The sequence below is a fragment of the Copadichromis virginalis genome, linkage group LG16 (assembly GCF_057382275.1).
Source record: "Copadichromis virginalis isolate Kocher_CV1m ecotype Utaka linkage group LG16, C_Virginalis_male_GT1.1, whole genome shotgun sequence".
In the NCBI taxonomy this organism is placed as follows: domain Eukaryota; kingdom Metazoa; phylum Chordata; class Actinopteri; order Cichliformes; family Cichlidae; genus Copadichromis; species Copadichromis virginalis.
In genome coordinates, this window is record NC_140633.1 from 14,248,185 (window position 1) to 14,268,566 (window position 20,382).

Below are 20,382 nucleotides of genomic sequence, written 5' to 3' on the forward strand. Positions count from 1 at the left end.
ACTGAGAGTCAATTCAAATTTGAAAATGTTGCTTCAAATCATTGTCAATGTGGACATCAGAGTCTGGAGCGAGGTGGTGGAGGCTCTGCCATGGTTTGGGGATGCATTACTGGCAGTACAGCAGGGCGATATGGCCAAAAATATTTATCACAATATATATTTGAAAATTTGCGATAACGATATAACTGACGATATAATTGATGCGAGACAAAATACAACTCCACAACATTACTAGCGCAAAAAGACAACCTTCCATTTATTTTCACTTAAAGAAGAAGCTGGTTTTTATGTACATTAAAGCTTTATAAAAATGTAACAGTGCAAATGCAAATTCCTTGCTGAAAGTTTAACCAAAAGGCATTTCCAGTAGAAATGGGCTGACACATCCTGAGCATAACCATGTATAATATCCACTGAAGTTAAAAAGAGGTGCTTTGCAACATTAAACTGCAGTGTGCAGTACGCATTTTTCGGACCATAAGGTGCACGGGATTATAAGGCACATTAAGCGAAACAAAGCAGTCAGATAAATCAAACTTTATTAAACTCATTCTTCTTGCTTCCTCCACTTCTGTACCATTGATTCATTAATGTTGAATTCTCTGGCAGCTGCTCTATTCCCATGTTGTTGCAGTATATTAATGACTAACCTCGTATTGTGGATGGATTATCTCAGTTGTTCTCCTGACTGAAGTTTGGTCCGTTTACAGCATCCTGCCATGTGACTGCATTTGTCTCTAACTATCAGGAACCTTAACGTTAACTTTTATAAGTGGAAAAGTGTATAGTGTTCGTCCTCCAGCTTCACTGTTTATGTTATGCTAACATAGCTGTGTCGCTAGCGATCACGTAGCACATCATTATATACCAGCTAGCCCAACTTCCGTAACCCTACAAACGTCACTGCTTTTTAGTTTCCTGTCTTCATTTATGTTGGAAGTGATAGCAGAGCTGTACGTTTGAATTTTTTCAGAAATCTCTCAGTCAGAACGTGCTATATCATGCTTAGGTAACTAGCGAAACTAGCGAGCTAACTTCCACTAGCTTCCTGCTAACTTCTAACTCCGTTAAATGTAACAAATTTTGTTTTCATGGATGCCTGGAAGTTAAACTTCATAGTTACACCTGGTAAAGCAGCAATGCTGATCGTTTTATTAAAGATGAAAGAATTTAGACAGTTTTTAACTCTCAGTGATGCTGCAGTGTTCGTTTGACCTGAAGCATACGGAGTTTAGCACCCAGATTACTCCCAGATTTAAGAGCATCTTAGTCCGACAAATACGACAATAACGACGGCCGCTTGCATGTTCTGCAAAAAAATGTGCTTTGTCGTGTATCTGACGGACAAACACCAAACCAGTTCCACATCACTGAAGTTGCACCATTTTTACAAACCAATTCTGGTTCATCTGTTTCACTCAACAATCGGCCATGTGTGTATGAAAACAAAGGCACTGCGCATGCGCGTTTTACTCATATTCTATCGCGATATTTCATTTTCCTATCGTTGCTTAACATTATACCGGTATTACCGTGAACGGTATAATATGGCCCAGCCCTAACTGGCAGTGTGGAAAAGTACTTTCAGATGTCAATCCACCATGGCACTGTGAATAAAAAGATGAAGAATCGCCTATGAGCAAGTAGTTGGTGACAGTGTGGGGGAAGAACTCCCTTTTAACTGGAAGAGACTAAAGGAAGTGGCAGTGAACAAATGGCGGATGACCGGCTTTTGATTGTGAGGGGCAGCCAATTTGGAACAAAGTAAGGCTTAAAGGTAATAGCGTGTTTTATTCTTGAGGATGAGCTGAGAACTTTGTTGAACTGTGCAAAGCTACTGGAGTCTAACAGAAAAAAATGTTAAAGAGAAAAACAAGCACTCTTTAATAAAACAAAAATGAGCATGCCAAAAATCACACAAAAGCCTACATACTGCATGTTATATTCATTGCATGTTCATCAGCAGACACTGATAAATGAGGAGCAGAGAAGCAGGGGGTAACTTGTAATAGAAAACAGCACAGAGCAAAATGTCTCTACTGTCAGCAGGTACCCACATCTGTGCAAATGTTTTCCTGGCTTTCGCCCTAAATTCCCTTCTGGCCTCGCCATCTTCACCCCTATATTCTTTCCTGCCAAATCTGACTAAGCCCTATTTGATCTGGAAAGGTTTACATTAGTTTAAACAGAGTTTATTTTGCATTACCCAGCGTCAGCCTCCTCTCTATGTACAAAAGCGCTCAGCCTGTCAGGCTTTGCAGAAAGCATTAGACTTGACCAGGAGGAGGCTCACAAATCTCCATTAAATTGATGCTATTAACCTACACTCGGCTCAAAAGGTCACTCTCTGTCTTGGAAAACAAAGAGCATCTGTCTGCATCTCTTGTTTATGCCTACAGCAATCGCTGCAAAAGTAGCTTCCCGTTGGACTAGTCCTTTGATCAGAAAGCTTATTTATCCAAATCAAGGCTTCACTTTTTATCCCCCCTTTTCTTCAATTAAAAAACATGGTACAAACGCAACTAATAGATCAAAAAGTGATCATCACTTCAAAAGGATGCCGGCTGAGTTTTCCCCTTATGTTTACTTCCATTCCCCCAACAACAATAAAGAAAATGAACACACTCAGGCCGAGCTACTTCATGGACCAAAAAGCCAGGGAGGCAAGAAAAAGAAAGAAAATAAAATAGAAACCATCCAAGAATCTCAGTCAGAAATCAAAACCAATCATACAATTACTTTTTTTCTTCACTACTGCTTCATGCATTTGCTCTTTCTGTCTGTTTATACAGATAGAAAATGTTTCTGAATTTCTGTCTTTTTGCAATACTTACTGCAGTAGTTTGTTATGTTTTACATTCAAAAGGTCAGAAGTCAGGTCTGGAAATTATGTTGGTGGTGGCAAATAATAATACAATAAAAATATTAGAAGCTCACAAAAAATTAAGCTAAAATCTGAACTGCTTTCTACATTTTAAAGAAAGACGAATTTTGACCTTAAATCAATGTACAATGGCATTTTTATGGAGATAAGCTAACAATGTTTCTGAATAAAACTTGGTCTCTGGTTCTGAATTTCTAGATGCAGAGGATGAATGGTGCAGCTGTTCCGGTGTAAAGCTGAAAGTGACGGCTGAAACTGCGGATTTACAGGTCAATGGACATTACCACCTTCACTTATGGCCACATATAGCTGGTAATGAGCAATAGAAGACGAGCTTGATATTTATCAAACAGATGTAGTTGCCTTGAAGTGCAATCTTCCTGACATCTGAGGAACAGCTGGTGTCAGTTCAGCGGTGCTTCTCATCCTTTGTGCAGATGTATTTAACGAGGGACCAGACAAGAGAGGAGGAGTAGTATAAGTAGAAGTATTATATTATGGATCGCTCCCTGGGACACCTGGGTGCATTTAATTATGTTAACTTGCCTCCTCGCTTCCTGCCATCTCATCTCTTCTTTCTGTCTTAGTGAAAATGTGCAGGAGACATCCATGAACAAGACTGAAGAACACAGGAGAGAAAATGAGAAATCCTTGCTTCTATAGTATTAGTCTTAAGAGATCCTGTCCTTTTGAGGGATGCTTCCCTCGCTCTTAGCTCTTCCAGACACACTTATCTCACCTGTCCTTGCCTCTTTGAGGTGTTTTTAGGTGCTGGAACATCCTTTGTGATTGAGAAGGGTGAATGATTTTGAGGACACTGGAAAGAGGGTGCAAGAACACTTCAGCTTTGGGGTGACTGTAGCTCAGGAGGTAGAGCAGGCCACCTACTAATTGGAAGGTAGGTGATCTTCCAAATAGAAGGTGGAAGGGGTGGGGGTGGGGGTGTCTTAATTTCCAATTCGATCCAAGTCTGCTCCAGTCTGCATACCAAATATCCTTCATCAAGTTGCTCTGACTGTGAGTGTTAGATAGAAAGTGCTTACGTAGAAAAAAGAGTGCTTGTGTGAATGAGGCAAGTATATATATAATATATATATGTATATTAGGGGTGCAACGATACTCGTATCGATATTGAACCGTTCGATACAGTGCTTTCGGTTCGGTACGCATATGTATCGAACAATACAAAATTTTTAATTTATTTTATCAACTTTCCTTCTGACAATGCTGTCTGTGTTGAGCGCTCAGTGGATCTGCACTCAACAGTGCAGCCTAGGCGGAGTAGTCGAACGCAGATTCACTGAGCGCAGGGCAAGCTAGCGAGACAGAAGTTAAGCTCTCCTTGCAACATGGCAAATTGAACCTCCCCCACCCTCATTCAGATGTGGCGTTTGGAACTATTTTGGTTTTCATGTGACATATGACCCTGAAGGTAAGCGCGTCATGGACTAAAGTAAAACAGTATGTCGGATGTGCCACGCAATGGTCAATTACATGGATGGGAGCTAGTGTGTTAGCGCAGTTAGCTCGTTAACGTGTTGGCCGTCCAGCCCCATGCACGGGGCGATCCACGGTAGCTCGTTAACGGAGATTTGCCGTGTTGTGGCATTAACGTCATTTCAACGAGATTTACGCTGACAGCACTAGTGGGAACACAACAAATATGACTGCACATTTACACCGACATCATCCTAGTGCAAAGACAAGTGGAAGCAGACAAAAACAACAAGCACGCGTGCTACAAACTTTACCCGAGTCAATTAGACAGCCGTTAGCACACGATTCTCCTTATGGGGACCTGATATGTTTAATATGCTGCTGAGAATATAGCCCAGAAGAAGCGTATAGTATAGCTTTTATTTTGGAAAGAGACATTTCTCTGTAATAAACTCTCTTTTCCAAAGATGAGTGATTCCTCAATTAGATACAGGGCTCGCAAAATCGCTAGCCCGACGTCCCCGGGCTAGCGATTTTTCCAGTCGGGCTACCAAAATCTATCTCTGCCCTGCCCGTCGGCCTATCGTAGGAAGGAAAAATATATGTCAATGCTTTTGCATTCTTTCGGTAATGTAGCTGGGTAATTATGTCATTGGCATCGGTGAGCCACTGTCAATATGTGACATATTGAAATCGCGTTTGAATTTGCGTTTGTTTCTTTCACTTTGCAATCGCGTGAACTGTGTATAGAGAGCGACAGCACTGATTGGTGAGTGATGATAATTTGCGCACCAATTCCTCTGACATCGTCTTATCAATCGTTAGCTTACTATGCAAACATGACAAGTGAATCGCTGTCAAAATAAAAAACATGCACAAGATAAGAAGTTGCAATGCGTGTTTGCGTACATAAGATTTTCAGGAGGAGGACAGACATTTGTTTAGAACTCTTAAAGATGTCGAAGAAGCAAGCTCCTTTAAGAAATTACTGTGATGCTCCTCCACCTCCAAAGAAATGTCAGAAGGAGTCCGAACCACAAAAGAGGCGCGTATTCTCGGAAAAGTAGTTGCAGGAGGTGAGCTGGCTTCAAACAAATGATGAACGCAGAGATGTGGTGCAGAATGTGCCGTGAAAATTTAACAAATGACAAATTAAAAAGGCATGAACATTTTTTTTTGTATCGAAAAAATATCGAACCGTGACACCAAAGTATCGAACCAACCCATAACGGCAATGCTCAGTGGCTAGTGGATCTGAGGGCAGACCACAGCGACCTCCACGAACAGGGTCCAGTAACCATCACCGTGGCAGATATCCAAGAAAGGGTCTCCAGTATGAAGAGTTGGACAGCACCAGGCCCTGACATGGTTCACGCCTACTGGCTGAAGAAGCTGACTGCACTCTACGAGTGCCTGGCAGCACATATGAACCAGCTGCTAGTTGACAAGAGACACCCGGAATGGCTAACCGAAGGCCGGACAGTCCTGATGCTCAAGGACCCCCAGAAGGGACCGGTACCCTCCAACTACCGACCAATAACCTGCCCCAGCACCACGTGGAAGCTCCTGTCAGGCATCATAGCGGCTAAGATGAACAGGCACATGGGTCAATACATGAGCGGGACACAGAAAGGGATTGGCAAGAATACCAGAGGCGCAAAACACCAGCTACTGGTAGACAGAACAGTCAGCCGAGACTGCAAGACCAGGCTGACCAACCTGTGCACTGCCTGGATTGATTACAAGAAGGCCTATGACTCAATGCCCCACAGCTGGATACTGGAATACCTAGAATTGTACAAGATCAACAGGACCCTAAGAGCCTTCATCAGGAACTCAATGGGGATGTGCGTACAACTCTAGAGGCCAACTCCAAGCCCATAGCACAAGTCACCATCAAGTGCGGGATCTACCAAGGAGATGCTCTGTCCCCACTGCTGTTCTGCATAGGCCTGAACCCCCTCAGTGAGATAATTGACAAGACTGGCTACGGATACCAACTACGGAATGGAGCAGTTGTCCATACAGCTTGATGGATGACATCAAGCTGTATACCAAGAGTGAATGAGACATCAATTCACTGATCCACACCACCAGGATATACAGCAATGACATCGGAATGTCGTTCGGGCTGGAGAAGTGTAGTCAGATGGTAACAAAGAGAGGGAAGGTAGTCAGAACGGAGGGGATCGAACTACCAGAAGGCAACATTGCAGACATAGAGGACAGTTACAAGTACCTGGGGATCCCGCAGGCGAATGGGAACCATGAAGAGGCCGCTAGGAAAGCTGAAACCACCAAGTACCTGCAGAGGGTCAGGGAAGTCCTGAGCAGTCAGCTGAACGGTAAGAACAAGATCCGGGCCATCAACACCTACGCCCTGCCCGTGATCAGGTACCCTGCTGGGGTAATAGGCTGGCCAAAGGAGGAGATAGAAGCCACTGACATCACACCAGGCAAGACCCCAGGTGCCAGGCTGTGTAAAGATGCCCCAGAGACAATCCAGCACATAACAGCAGGCTGCAAGATGCTAGCAGGCAGGGCATACGTGGAACGCCATAACCAAGTGGCCGGCATAGTATACAGAAACATCTGTGCCGAATATGTCCTGGAAGTTCTGAGGTCAAAATGGGAGACGCCCCCAAGGGTGGTGGAGAATGACCGAGCTAAGATCCTGTGGGACTTCCAGATACAGACAGACAAAATGGTGGTGGCTAACCAACCGGACATAGTGGTGGTAGACAAACAGAAGAAGACGGCTGTAGTGATCGATGTAGCGGTTCCGAATGACAGCAACATCAGAAAGAAGGAACACGAGAAGCTGGAGAAATACCAAGGGCTCAGAGAAGAGCTCGAGAGGATGTGGAGGGTGAAGTTAACGGTGGTCCCCGTCGTAATCGGAGCACTAGGTGCGGTGACTCCCAAGCTAGGCGAGTGGCTCCAGCAGATCCCGGGAACAACATTGGAGATCTCTGTCCAGAAGAGCGCAGTCCTGGGAACAGCTAAGATACTGCGCAGGACCCTCAAGCTCCCAGGCCTCTGGTAGAGGACCCGAGCTTGAAGGATAGACTGCCCGCAGGGGCGTGCTGGGTGTTTTTTTTTAGTTTTTTTTTTTTACACACACACACATATATATATATATATATATATATATATATATATATATATTAGTGCTGTCAAAATTATCGCGTTAATTGTTAAGATCAACGCGAAATGTTTAATGCATTAAAAAAATTTAACGCTGATTTTGTTTTTTTATTAATTTCCTGTAATCTAAGACCTTTAAATTCATGAGCACCTCTGGAGGAGGGGGCAACAGTGTGCTATGCTGGCGTTTGGCCTGACAGAAATGATTAGAAGAAGAAGAAGAAGTGACACCATGCTACTATCTAGCTAACACTAGCTAACACACGCAAGCATGGACGAGGGCGGACTTTTGGGTGGAAAGTTTCTCTTTAAGAAGTTGCCTGATGGCTTGTTGGACAAAACGAGAGTAAGATGCACAATTTGCAACGCTGAATTCAAGTACCACAGAAGCAGTTCATCACTGGCGTATCACCTGAGAGCAAAACACCCAACTGAATCCACCTCTACGGGACCTCGCCAGTCTACGCTTCAGGAGTATGGTGCTTGTGGACGAATAACAAAAAATGTGAGAGAAAAGGTAACCAATTCCTTGGTTGTTTGGATAGCTAAAAACTGCCGACCAGTTAGCATAGTAGAAGATGATGGACTGAGAGAAGTCATTCGTGCTGCATCAGGAGATGAGTGTTACAATCTGCCCTCGAGAGGAACCATTGTGTCGAGACTGCACACTTTGTATGGGGACCAGAGGGCCCAGCAGTCCAGCAAGCTTGTGCAAGTAAGGAATGTCGCTCTCACCGGAGACCACTGGACTTCGGTGAACAACGATAATTACTTAAAATATAAAGAATAAAAAAATGTAATTGGAGCCAGGCTATTAATAAAGTAATTGAGATTAATCGCAATTAATAACAGAAAATTGTGAGATTAGTTAGTTAATTTTTTTTAATCTATTGACAGCACTAATATATATATATATATATATATATATATATATATATATATATATATATATATATATATATATATATATATATATATATATATATATATATACAAAGCATGTGAACAAACATAAGGCAGCGCAATTTAGAGCTATAATGCAGTGTGAATTGGTTCCTCTGCTGTGCGCTCCAGTGCAGTTGGATTCCTTTCCCCATCTCTGTACTCCTGTTTTTGTCTCCCAGAAAATCCCTGTATATGTTTTTCTCCCCTGATTTCCCACCACTGCCTTTCTCCTCTCCACCACAGCACCTTAGGGTTCTGGTTGACCTAATTGCTTGGTGTCTCTGAGACATTTGAAAGGGGGGGGAAAAAAACAACTAACTGTTACATTATATTTTTATTGGACACAGAGTCTAACGTAAGTTTTGAGACTACTTGTTTATGGGTTGGACCTTATTTGATAGAGTGGAGTAAGTTTCCAAAGCTTTTTGCACAGCTATGAGGAGCACACACGTTTCTTTTCATCCCTCTGCCCTCTGTGCTGGAAAAAGAGACAGTGGCAGGCACAGTTTCCCTGACAACAGTAATTGTTAAGATTTGGTCACTTGGCAGGAGCAAACCGTATTTGTATACTGTGTGTGTGTGTGTGTGTGTGTGTGTGTGTGTGTGTGTGTGTGTGTGTGTATAAAGATATCAGCCTGTCTCCCACGGTTTCTGAAAGTAAACGTTCCCAGTACAATTCACACTCATTCAAAACAAAAATCCAGGTACTGCAGAAAGCTGCCACAACTAAGCTCAGCCACAATCCCTGCAGAGCAGCTCACTTCAATGTCAGGTGACACCCTTCTACATATCCAATCTGCTTTCTCATAAGGGGCCTACCTATTGCTCACCTGCAAGCCCATTTGTAACCCAGGTCTACCCTACAAAAGACAAAGTCTGCCTGGTTGCCTATGATTTGCCACAGTCATGCCCTGTTTATTAAGTGTGGACATGAGCTTCTCTCTGTTTAATTTAACATCATTTTTCCATGACATGACAAAACATGACAAAATCAGGATATGGGTTATGACCAGGAATAGGTGTGGCCATGTAAACCAGGCAGCTTCAGCTTCTGCTTCTTGTCTCTGATTATTTAATTCATTCCAAGAATTAAATAATCTGGCTGAGAACTAATATGATTCCTGTGCCATAATAGCTGCTCTACCTACACTAAACCTGTAATCTTCAACACATAACATCCTTTTTATCAGTAATGGGTGGCAGTAATGGATATTTGTCCATCTAGCGTGTGATTGTGACTGTAGTGAATGTTTCAAAACTGCACTCCTTTGGCCATTTCCTGTTCCTGCTTTTATCTCTTTTCTGCTGCTTGCTGTTTTCTATCATCTGACTTTCCCTCATTCCACCTCTGGCTTACCACCTGCCATTTGTCTTTTCACTTCTAATTGCTCTTGCCATGTTTTCCCCCCCAGTGTTTCGTAGTTTTAATAGTCCCAATCACATTAACAGCCCTCAACTACACCAGATGAGAGCTGACAGACATTCAGCTCAGAATCAACTAACAACTCCTAAATGGCACTGTTTTTTTTGTCTTTTCAGTCTATCGCCTGTCTTCTTGTCTAGCTGACAGTTAGATAAGAAGATTCACACTAGAGATGTCACTAGAACTGATGCTTAGTATACCAAAATTCTAAAAATGTGACAGCACCTAGTTGTTTTGTTTTTTCAGAACTATACCTCGTGTTCGTGTAAGAGATGCATCATTAGTGTGGATGGTCTTTAAAGTGAGTGAAGACACAACGTTTGCCAAAGTAAACCATAAGGGGGCCACCCTGAAAACGTTCAATTCAATTCAATTCTATTTTATTTATATAGCGCCAAATCACAACAGCAGACGCTTTATATTGTACAGTAGATCCTACAATAAACCGTACAGTTCGTACAGAACAACAAACCTATTCAGACACTTGTGTTGTGTTCCAGATATCTTGGAACTCACATGTCAGAACTCTGGAGTGATGTCGCTCCTAAGTTAGTGCGATCCAGAAGAAGCTGGGGAAAATTTGTTTTGTTTCGGTTCTTAGCAAAGCGGCTAAAAAACACATTCATGGACAGACTGATAGAAAGTACTCAGTGCACTGAGATGGCTTATTTAGTAAGTCAATAAAAACCCCACAACAGTTGCAGTACAGGTTAAAAGTTTACAGTTTTACTACTTTTTACATCCAGTGCCAGCATCTTGGATCGCTAACTTGTGGTATGTAAATCTGCTCTGACTTTCCAAGTGTGAAATCCAAGTTTGGTGGGGCATTCCACAAAGATATTTTGACTGGGAACCCCATTAAATCACCTTGACCCAGCTGAATGTGGACATTTTAAAGACGCTAACAAAGACAAAGTGGCTGAAGATAAGCTATTCATTGCTCAGAGGTAACCACAAGCTCTGCTTTTTTAGTAAGGTAAAATCTCATTTCAGTTAATTATCTGTGTAGCCTATAACATGCTGTAATTTGTGAGAAATTTAGTTTAGTAACTTTTTTATCATGATAATACTAATAGGCATTGAAGAACATTTTTTGTTTTACTTGTATGTATATGCTCTCAGTTATAGTTCTTAGAATAAAAATTATAATCTGCAAAATTCAGACATACATAGATAAATAAGTCAGAAATTGGAATTGGCCAAGACAACTGCAGTTTGTGTCAACTCTTACTCGCTGGAGAAGAAGAAGGACTTGCAGAAGGACAGGAAAAAGTACAAATGGCACAGCAAAACCTACACGTGGAAATATTTAAAAAAAGTGCAGCTATTGTGATGGCGCCACCCTGACTCCTTGATTAAAAAAAGGTATAAGAGTCAGGTATGGAAATACCTGACTCTTATACCGTTTGGAGTGGAGGGCCCACTCCTGAAGAAATTCTATGACTCTGTTGTGGCTTCTGCTATCTTTTATGGCGTGGTCTGCTGGGGCGGCAGCATCTCTGCTGGGGACAGGAAGAGACTGAACAGGGTGATCCGAAGGGCCAGCTCTGTTCTAGGATGCCCTCTGGACCCAGTGGAGGTGGTGAGTGACAGGAGAACGGCGGCTAAGCTGTCATCCCTGATGGACAACATCTCCCACCCCATGCAGCAGACTGTGACAGCACTGAGCAGCTCCTTCAGTGGGAGACTGCGGCACCCACGGTGTGGGACGGAGAGATTTCGCAGGTCTTTCCTCCCCACTGCTGTCAGACTCCATAATAAAGACTTTAACTGATCAAGCACACACATCCATACATATGCAATAATACTAAGTGCAATAATCCTTTCTGTCATCGTTGTATTTTTACTCAGTTGTATATAGTATTTGTATTTGTATTCTATTTTTATCTTATTGTATATTTATTTTATTTTATTCTACTGTATATAGTATTTTATTTTATTCTATTCTGTACAGTTGTGTACTGTATTTATTCTTATTGTATTCTAATTTTTGCCTCATAACTTTTGCACTGTCCACTTCCTGCTGTGACACAACAAATTTCCCACGTGTGGGACTAATAAAGGTTATCTTATCTTATCTTATCTTATCTTACTGTGCAATTTATCATACTGCAAAATCAGCTATGTTTCGCAATGGCTACTGTTATACAAAAGCTTAGGCTAACATTATGTAATGATCATCATACCTCATAGTAACGTTACAAGGCTACTCTGCAACCATCCTAACATTTTAGTCTGTGTCATGTCAACAAACTATAATGGTAAAATTTTAAATAACTGGTCTGCCATCACTGTGTCAGAGATGGGATAATCACTCTGTTTTTGTTGTTTGTTTGTATTTTTTTAAACCATGGTATTAAATTGGGTGTAGAGAAGTAAGTATGTGATTCTATGTGCGTTAGTATCATCTGCTAAATTTCTGGTATTGGAACATCCCTAATCATAGCAATTTTGTAAGCAGATTAGCTTTTAGCTATAAAAATCAAGAGACACACTAGCTGTTTCATTCTAGCTGCAACTGCATGTCTCATTTGCAGTCGCTCAAATGCCCACTCCAAAAACGAGTACGGACAAATAGGCCGCTGTTTGCCTGCTAGGCTTCACCACAGTTCACTGTATTCACGTAACTAGACCAGTCAACCATGTTTGTGTTGTTGGTGCTTTTTGGAGCATTTGTAATGCAATTATTTTGCACATAACATTACCTGCTCTGATATTTTTAGCAAAAAGAGAACCCAAATGCCAGATAGAGAAAAACAAAAGTTATTTTGATGCACTTGCAGAGGGTGAACAAAAAATACAGCATGCCGTCAGAAAAAAGAAGAGCCTGAGAAACACCAGCAAAGAATGCACGGGTAAAACACAAATGAGGGTTTAAAACAATATGACAAATCAATATGCACATTCGGGGTGATTCAAAACGAGATACAAGTAGAAACGATCCAAACTTACTGTGTCGTTAACTGTACCAACTCTTCTACCAACTATTTAGAGAGTCAGTGCTCCAGTTTGTGAGTTTTTGTGATGAATGAATTTCTATTATTACTTTTTTATATGCTAGCAGTAATTACAGTTAGCAAAATATGATCATACACGCTGGAAAAAAAACAATATAGCAATGAGAAAAAAAGGCCAAACTGGAATCATAAATCAGAAGTTCATAAACATGTTGGTGACATTATGGTGGCTACATCCAGCTGTCCAATCTTATTGCTAAATAACAATGACTAGCAGTTAGTTTGTATCTTACAATGCCATAAACAGATAAAAGTATTTATCTTCTCACTACTGGTGTTAACAAATTATGTCATCTTTTACACATGAGGGGTGTAGTTGTTTTTAAAGGGATAAATCTGAGATGTTGTTTAATGTTGAGTAAAATATTTTTTCTTTAAAAAAAATGTTATGCCCTAAATTGAAAATTAGAACCTGCTTTCTAAGAATATTGAAGAACATGTTCTTCAGAGAGACAAATCACACCGTCAGTGTGTGACATTTGATTTTCTCCATGTGTCTCAGTGTGTCTGCGCCCAGACAATGTTCTTTTCACAGGAACACAAACAAAAAATCCAATAGTGTCTGAGTGACAAGTGAGACACTTGAATAGGAGCCCAATGAGGCTACATATTGATCTGCAGGGGGAGACAATTACAAGATGTGCTGCAATTACATTTTCCCAATCTCATGTTCTCAACATGCAGACACTAATTTGGTTTTTACGAGCAACAAACTGAGGAGCAATACTGACAAGCAATTACAGAATAGCTTGAAATTTACACACAAGAATATTCTCTTTTGTGTGTGTTGTCAGGAAACAGGTGATGAGGATAACTGGACCTAGGGTTACCTAGGTCCTGATTTTTATAATGATGAAAATTAGAGCTTTGAGTGCTCAGATTGAGTAGAAAGGTGCTTAATACATGTCAGTCCATTTACCATTTAACTGACTGTTACTAACATTATTGGAAATTTACATTTGCAACCACCCAAAAAATGTGTGTACTAGTGTATCTCAAAAAATGAGAACTGTTGTAAAAAAAGTTGCTTTTCCACTCAAAACTCCCAAATTCTACATATTATATTTTTATTATGCATTAAGTGAACGACTTTTTTTTCATTTAAACTTTGATGAAGCGCCTCAGAAACAGCTTCCTGAACTCAAAGAGTCTAAAGTGTGCAGTCCACCCATATCTTGAGCTAATTAAGCATAATTCATATCACTGATCAGATTCACGGAGGCCCCACCCACAGGCCCTAAAAGATCCACTGCAAGTGTCAGATACCAAGAGAACCCTAGAGGTCTGGTACCCAATGGCTGTGTCCCAATTCAGGGTCTGCACGCTTGAAGTACGCATTTTAAGTGCGATTACGTCACCGCCACGCGACGACGGCTGTCCCAATTCGAAGTGTACTTCAAATGCATACTCCAAATGCACCGTCGATTTCCCCAAATATCAAGCGTGGTCCGGTGCATGCTTCGTGGTCCCATATATCCCACAATTCATAGCGCGGCGGTGGGTGTGGATAATTTTGCCGCAAAACACGGCAGAAGGGAGCGGCCGAAGAGTGAACTGTCAAAAGTAAGTACTGAATATGATGTCACTTATTTATGTGCAAATGTTTAATAACGAAGAACATTAAAACATTACTGTTGGCCACATGTCGGCAAAGTTGTGTGATATTAGTGATGTTTGTACTTTCAGTGTTAACTTGGTTTTAAAGCATATCTAGATAGATAGAGATATATCTCATGATAATCTGACAATACTATAATATTGGTCATTTTATATTTACATTACCACAGTGAGATGATTTTAGTCTCATGAACAACATTAGCTAATTGTTATTTACTAACTAATCTTGAAATGACTGTTCAGTACAGAAGTGAAGCCCAACAATCGTGTTTTACAGTCCTGTGGTCTCAGCCTCAGATACTCAACTAATCAAAGTGATGTCATGACAAAAATGAATGACCAAAAAAACTTTTTTTTCTCTCTCCTTCATTTCTGTCAAACAAAGCTGTATGAAACATTTCTCCCGGTTAGTATCATGGTTGCTAGGCAACCTGAACAGCGCGACGAAGGCAAGACCGTCCCATTTCACAAGCCTCTCACTTCCGCACTTCTCGTACTTATAGTACGCACCGTACGTAGTACGCGTAGTGCGCGTACTTCAAGCGTGTAGACCCTGAATTGGGACACAGCCAATTCAGGGTCTGCAGCCTTAAAGGCCGCATTTTAAGGCCGATTACGTCACAGCAACGCGACAAAGGCTGTCCCAATCCAAAGGCTGCTCGAAATGCGGCCCTCAAATGCGTCCTTCATTTCCCTGAATTTTAAGGACGTGTAGACTTCGTGACCCAACATATCCCAGAATGCATAGCGCGGCGGTGGGTGTGGATAATGTTGCCGGAAAAAAAAACAGTGGATGAGGGGCACCCGAAGAGTAAACTTTAAGTAAGTACTGAATATTATGTCACTTATTTATGTGCAAATGTTTACTAACGAAGAACATTAAAACATTACTGTTGGCCACATGTCGGCAAAGTTATGTGACATTAGTGACGTTTGTACTAGAGATGGCACGATACCACTTTTTTATGTCCGATACCGATATCATAAATTTGGATATCTGCCGATACCGATATGAATCCGATATAGTGTTTTTTAATCAACAAAACTGTTTTTTAAAATATCTTGCTGCATTTTGCAAGTCTGCAAGTTCATACTCAAGTTTAAAACAACAACTACACTAAAGCTATTCTGTTATACCTGTATACAAAAAAAATATTTCATAGTTCAGCAATACTGATCAATCTAATAAACTTAGACCTACACCATCCTCCCTATTCTGGTATTTTAAAGAGTACTTAGCGTAAATATTAAGCAACCTAACTAATAGGGTTCCAACTCCCAGCAACAACAAAAATAAATAAATAAAAAATAGGGAACCACCCCTCACGCGCCACCTCATGATGCTTAATCGACGTAATCAACCTTAATTTGATGCAGTGTGAAAAAAAATGCACAGAAATCAATTATTTTTCAAGAAATATTAAATAGATTCAACATCTTTCTTCAACAAAATTGCAGACTGCACAGATGGTACCTTCCCAAAGGAAAAAGTACTATAGCTTACTAGGGTATATATATTAGACTTAATAGTCACTATATACAGTAATTGACTTCTATTCATTTTACATCAAATTAAAACTTTGTGTGTCAGATAATTATTTATTAAAAGCTAGACATTTTAAATGAGAATAAGAAAGAAAAGTATGTCTTTGTGCCCCCTTTTCCCAGTTAATGCCCTATCGGCCCCCCTGGCTAAACTTTGCTAGATCCGCCCCTGCACAGTTACCAGCGTCAGCTACGTAGAAAAAGATCCTCGAGTAGAAAGTAATATTAAATAAATTCTAACAACAGCTTATCAAGCTTAAACGTGCTGCTGTTGTTCAGCCGCTGGTTTCCTCTTTCTGGTGCAAAGTGGGCCAAAAGCAAAGACGGACTTGCGACAGAAAAGCCGATCAGCTGATCATTTAAGCAGTTTCACGATTGAAGTAGCAGCCGGAGAGCGAGAGGCAGTCGCTCGTTAAGCTTAACGCAGGAATGCTTTACAAACATTCAGAGATGGACTTACACACTTGCTTTACTTCTCTCGGGGATAACTTTGTCGGAGATGAAATGCCGGGTTGCTAGCGAAGCTCCAAATGCTATCCAGACCATCGACAGGTCCCGCATGCCACAGCCGCTCTATCACGTGATGCATACTGCTCCGACTGCTAACGTTCTGAGGTGAGTTACGGCGTGTTGCAAGTTTTGTGAGGTGCTTTCGTGATATTTAATGGATCGGATTACATTTTTTATTTTTCTCCGATATCCGATCCAGTCATTTAGGTCAGTATCGGACCGATACCGATACGTAATATCGGATCGGTCCATCTCTAGTTTGTACTAACTTGGTTTTAAAGCCTTTACTTTAAAATATACGCTGTTCAATAGCTGAGCTTAATCTTACAGAGAATGATCAAAGCTCATGTAGAAAGAAACAAACAAATGAACAAAAGATTTTCTCCTTCATTTCTGTCAAACAATGCTGTATGAAACGTTTCCAGATGTTAGTATCATGGTTGCTAGGCAACCTGGGCAGCGCGACGGAGGCTAGACCGTCCCATTTCACAAGCCTCGCACTTCCGGCCTTAATGGTCTTTGAGTACGCGGCCCTTGTGGACCGTTAAAGCTGCGTACTTTAAGGCTGCAGACCCTGAATTGGGATACAGCCAATGTTCCCTCTAAGCTGCGCGCGTGCGCAATTGCACACTGCTGGCACGGTCTCTGCGCACAGAAAAAAAATCTAACCTGAATTGAAATTAAAACTTTAACAATTCTGTTTTGCAGTGTTAGTCAGTAAGTGACTGGCTGCTCCCGTATGGGATTAGAACGATGCCACCTTGTCCCATAGTCCAGCCAATGATGCGATTCACATTCGTATATACGCAGCTAATCAACGTCGTTGACAGGCTATGACAGCGTCCTTATGTGCCGACACCGGTGTTTTAGCTAGCAAAGCGGCTGATGTGGAGTGAAGCCACATTAATGACAACGTGTACAACCATTGGAGATGTGAGCAGGACAGACGGAGCAATTGATGGAAAAAGTGTGGACTTTATACCAGTTTGTAAATTGAGTTGATAGGCCACGTAAAACCAGAGTTATGATAAAAATATCTGCAATGTTTGGTTTCCTTCCTGAATACTATCGTTGTTTATATTTACTGAGGGAAGAAACGGTAAAAATGGTGTTTTATAAGGAAAACGCTCGAAAGCACTCTCCGCCTGTGAGCAAAGTTGAAACCAAAAAAACCAACCCTTTCCTATTCGTCGAAAAATGTACCATGTCGACCAATCAAAAGATGATATGGCAACATGGTATTTAGTTGTTTAGGAAGGGGGAAGTTTTAGGAGTGACGCGGTGTTTTGAGATGTGAGAGGTTCGCCATGTTTAGTGCAAATCTTGTGTAGTTAGTGTGTAGTGTAGTCAATAGTTTTCTTGTGTGCGTCAGAACAATGAGGCGACTGCTGAATGTTACAGGTGTTACAGGAGTGACACATCTCCTGTTGTCAGGCCTGCAGGTATCAGGCTGTTGTTCTCCTTTATCTCATAGTGGACAGAAATAATTTTTTGGAGTGGCACAAATAATTTGTGTGGCATCAAATTTGATGCAGAACAGCTGATTGTTCTGTAAATAGTTTGAAATGTTTATTTTAAAAAAACGTCTTGGCTGCATTTTTAGGTAAACAGCTGCAAAAAACTTTGTTTACAAAACTCAGTTACTTTTTTGAAGAAGTAACTATATAATTAATTGCCCAACATTGGTCATTATATACTGTATTTTGCAGACAGAGAGTTACAGACTCATAATACAAGTCAGAGCTTTATATATATATATATATATATAAAAAAAGAAAAATTAAGTTGTGTTTTGGAGTTCAAGTTATTTTTACTTCCAATAGTGTGAACATACTACACAGGTCAATGACTAGATTTTTTTTAAATTTTCATTGTAAGTGGGCTAAAGCAGTTAATTAAAAGTAGTCTAACATAAATGCAAATGCTGTAATTTGATTATTTTAATAAACCATGTAACTTGGATGGATTCGATGCTGGTGTGACCACAGTGCACACGTCTGCTGTTGCTCACAGTAGTCCAAGGGACCGCTCAGGGAGTTTGTGTGTTCGCTCAGACACATGAAAAATTAGAGGGAACATTGCTGGTACCCATTACCTGGTTCATAAAGCAGGTGGTCTTAATTTGATGTTTCATTGCTACAAAGGTCAGAGCAGGTTTAATATGCTTTGAAAGTTTGGTGTGCAATAATTAAAATAGCCTTCTTCATGTTTAGTTTCCACTCTAGGATCAGTAACCAGCCCTCTACTTGACCAATTCCAGGAAATGACTACTCCCTGCCAAGAAACAGTCTGGAACACAACCCACCATAAATCAGCAATGAACGTTTTAATTCTTCTGCTTTATATGAGCTAAACACCAAAGATATAATATGTAAACAACTGAGCTTTACAGCTGCTGTCTTCATTCTACGCTGAGTTAGAACTGGCTGGAAGGCAGTGTTGTAGCTGTGCATGTGCAATACAGACATGTGAGTTGTATCAGTTTCCCATGTGATTCTATCTATAGCAACTTCCTTAAAGGGGCAGTGCCCTCAAAAGGATAGCAAATCATTTTAAAGTTGTAAATTTCCTTTCACGCAATCGTTAAATATACCATCAGGCAGACAGATAATTTTGTCAGTCAAGCAGTGAACAAAAAAACAGAGGACCTCATAAGCCTACCCTAAATCCTTCAATTAAAATATATCACAAACAGAGAAAAGGGCTTTCCAGGTGTGCAAACATCAATCAGCTGAATGCACTTTTCACACAGCCAACGTCAGCATTTGTAACATTAACACACCTGACATTTCTCATGACTTTAGCTGCCACACACAAGGCAAACACAGAGGCGCAGGCATGCAGAAATGCACTTATTACATGTTGTCCATCGAATGATTGAATCAGACCGCACACACCACAGGCTCTGTTGTTTGCACAGCTGGACAGAGAAAGTGGTTATCTAGGATTGAAGCCATAATGAAGCTAAATTGCAAGAGAAGGTGAGGATTTATTCACATATGGACTGTTCACATACGTTGACGGATATATTTAGAACACAGCAGGTGCAATGAGTCCTAGAAATGTATTTATGAGATTGAACGCACCACTTAAATTCAATTTAGTTTTATTTCTAGAGCACCGATTGACAACAGCAGTTGCCTCAAGGGGCTTTAAATTGTAGAATAAAGATCCTGCAATATTAGAGGGAAAACCCCAGCAATCAGACAGCACCCTATGAGCAAGCACTTAGCAACAGTGGGAAGAAAACAGGGTCCGGGGTATCATTAGAAGGCACAGCATGATTTTTACTGCTATGCAGATGATATCCAGCTTTATTTTTCCATGAAGCCAAATGATAAGCACCAATTAGTTAAACTGCAGGAATGTCTTAAAGACAAAGATCTGGATGACCTCTAACCGGTCGCAGCAGATGGGTGCTCCTCCCTGAGCCTGGTTCTGCTGGAGGTTTCTTCCTGTTGAAAGGGAGTTTTTCCTTCCCACTCTCAACTTAGTGTTTGGTCATAGGGGGTTGTTTGATTGATGGGGTTTCGCTGAATTATTGTAGGGTCTTTAATACTAAGCGCCTTGAGGTGACTGATGTTGTGATTGGTGCTATAAAATAACATTTAATTTAATTTAACTGAATACTTAGGATATCAGGGTCAGTAAAAATGTAAAAAGTGAAAGTCTATCACAGTTTTGATATACTTCATTTGGGTTTTTTGTTTGTTTTTCTTCTACTTCACAATTTACTGTCTCTAACCCAACTGTTTTAATTTTAATGTAACTTGCTGCAACACTGTAACATGATGAAACAGGTGAATTTTGGTTATCTTCGAGTGATTTTACATTAGGTATTTCAGGTCTTCTTGCTA

The 20,382-nt window shown here is 40.8% G+C and overlaps 1 protein-coding gene across 1 annotated transcript in view; it reads right to left on the reverse strand.

The window, feature by feature from the left end:
• Nucleotides 1–20,382, reverse strand: part of LOC146690417 (amine oxidase [flavin-containing]-like) — a 58,822-nt gene that overhangs the window by 29,127 nt on the left and 9,313 nt on the right. The window lies entirely within an intron of this gene.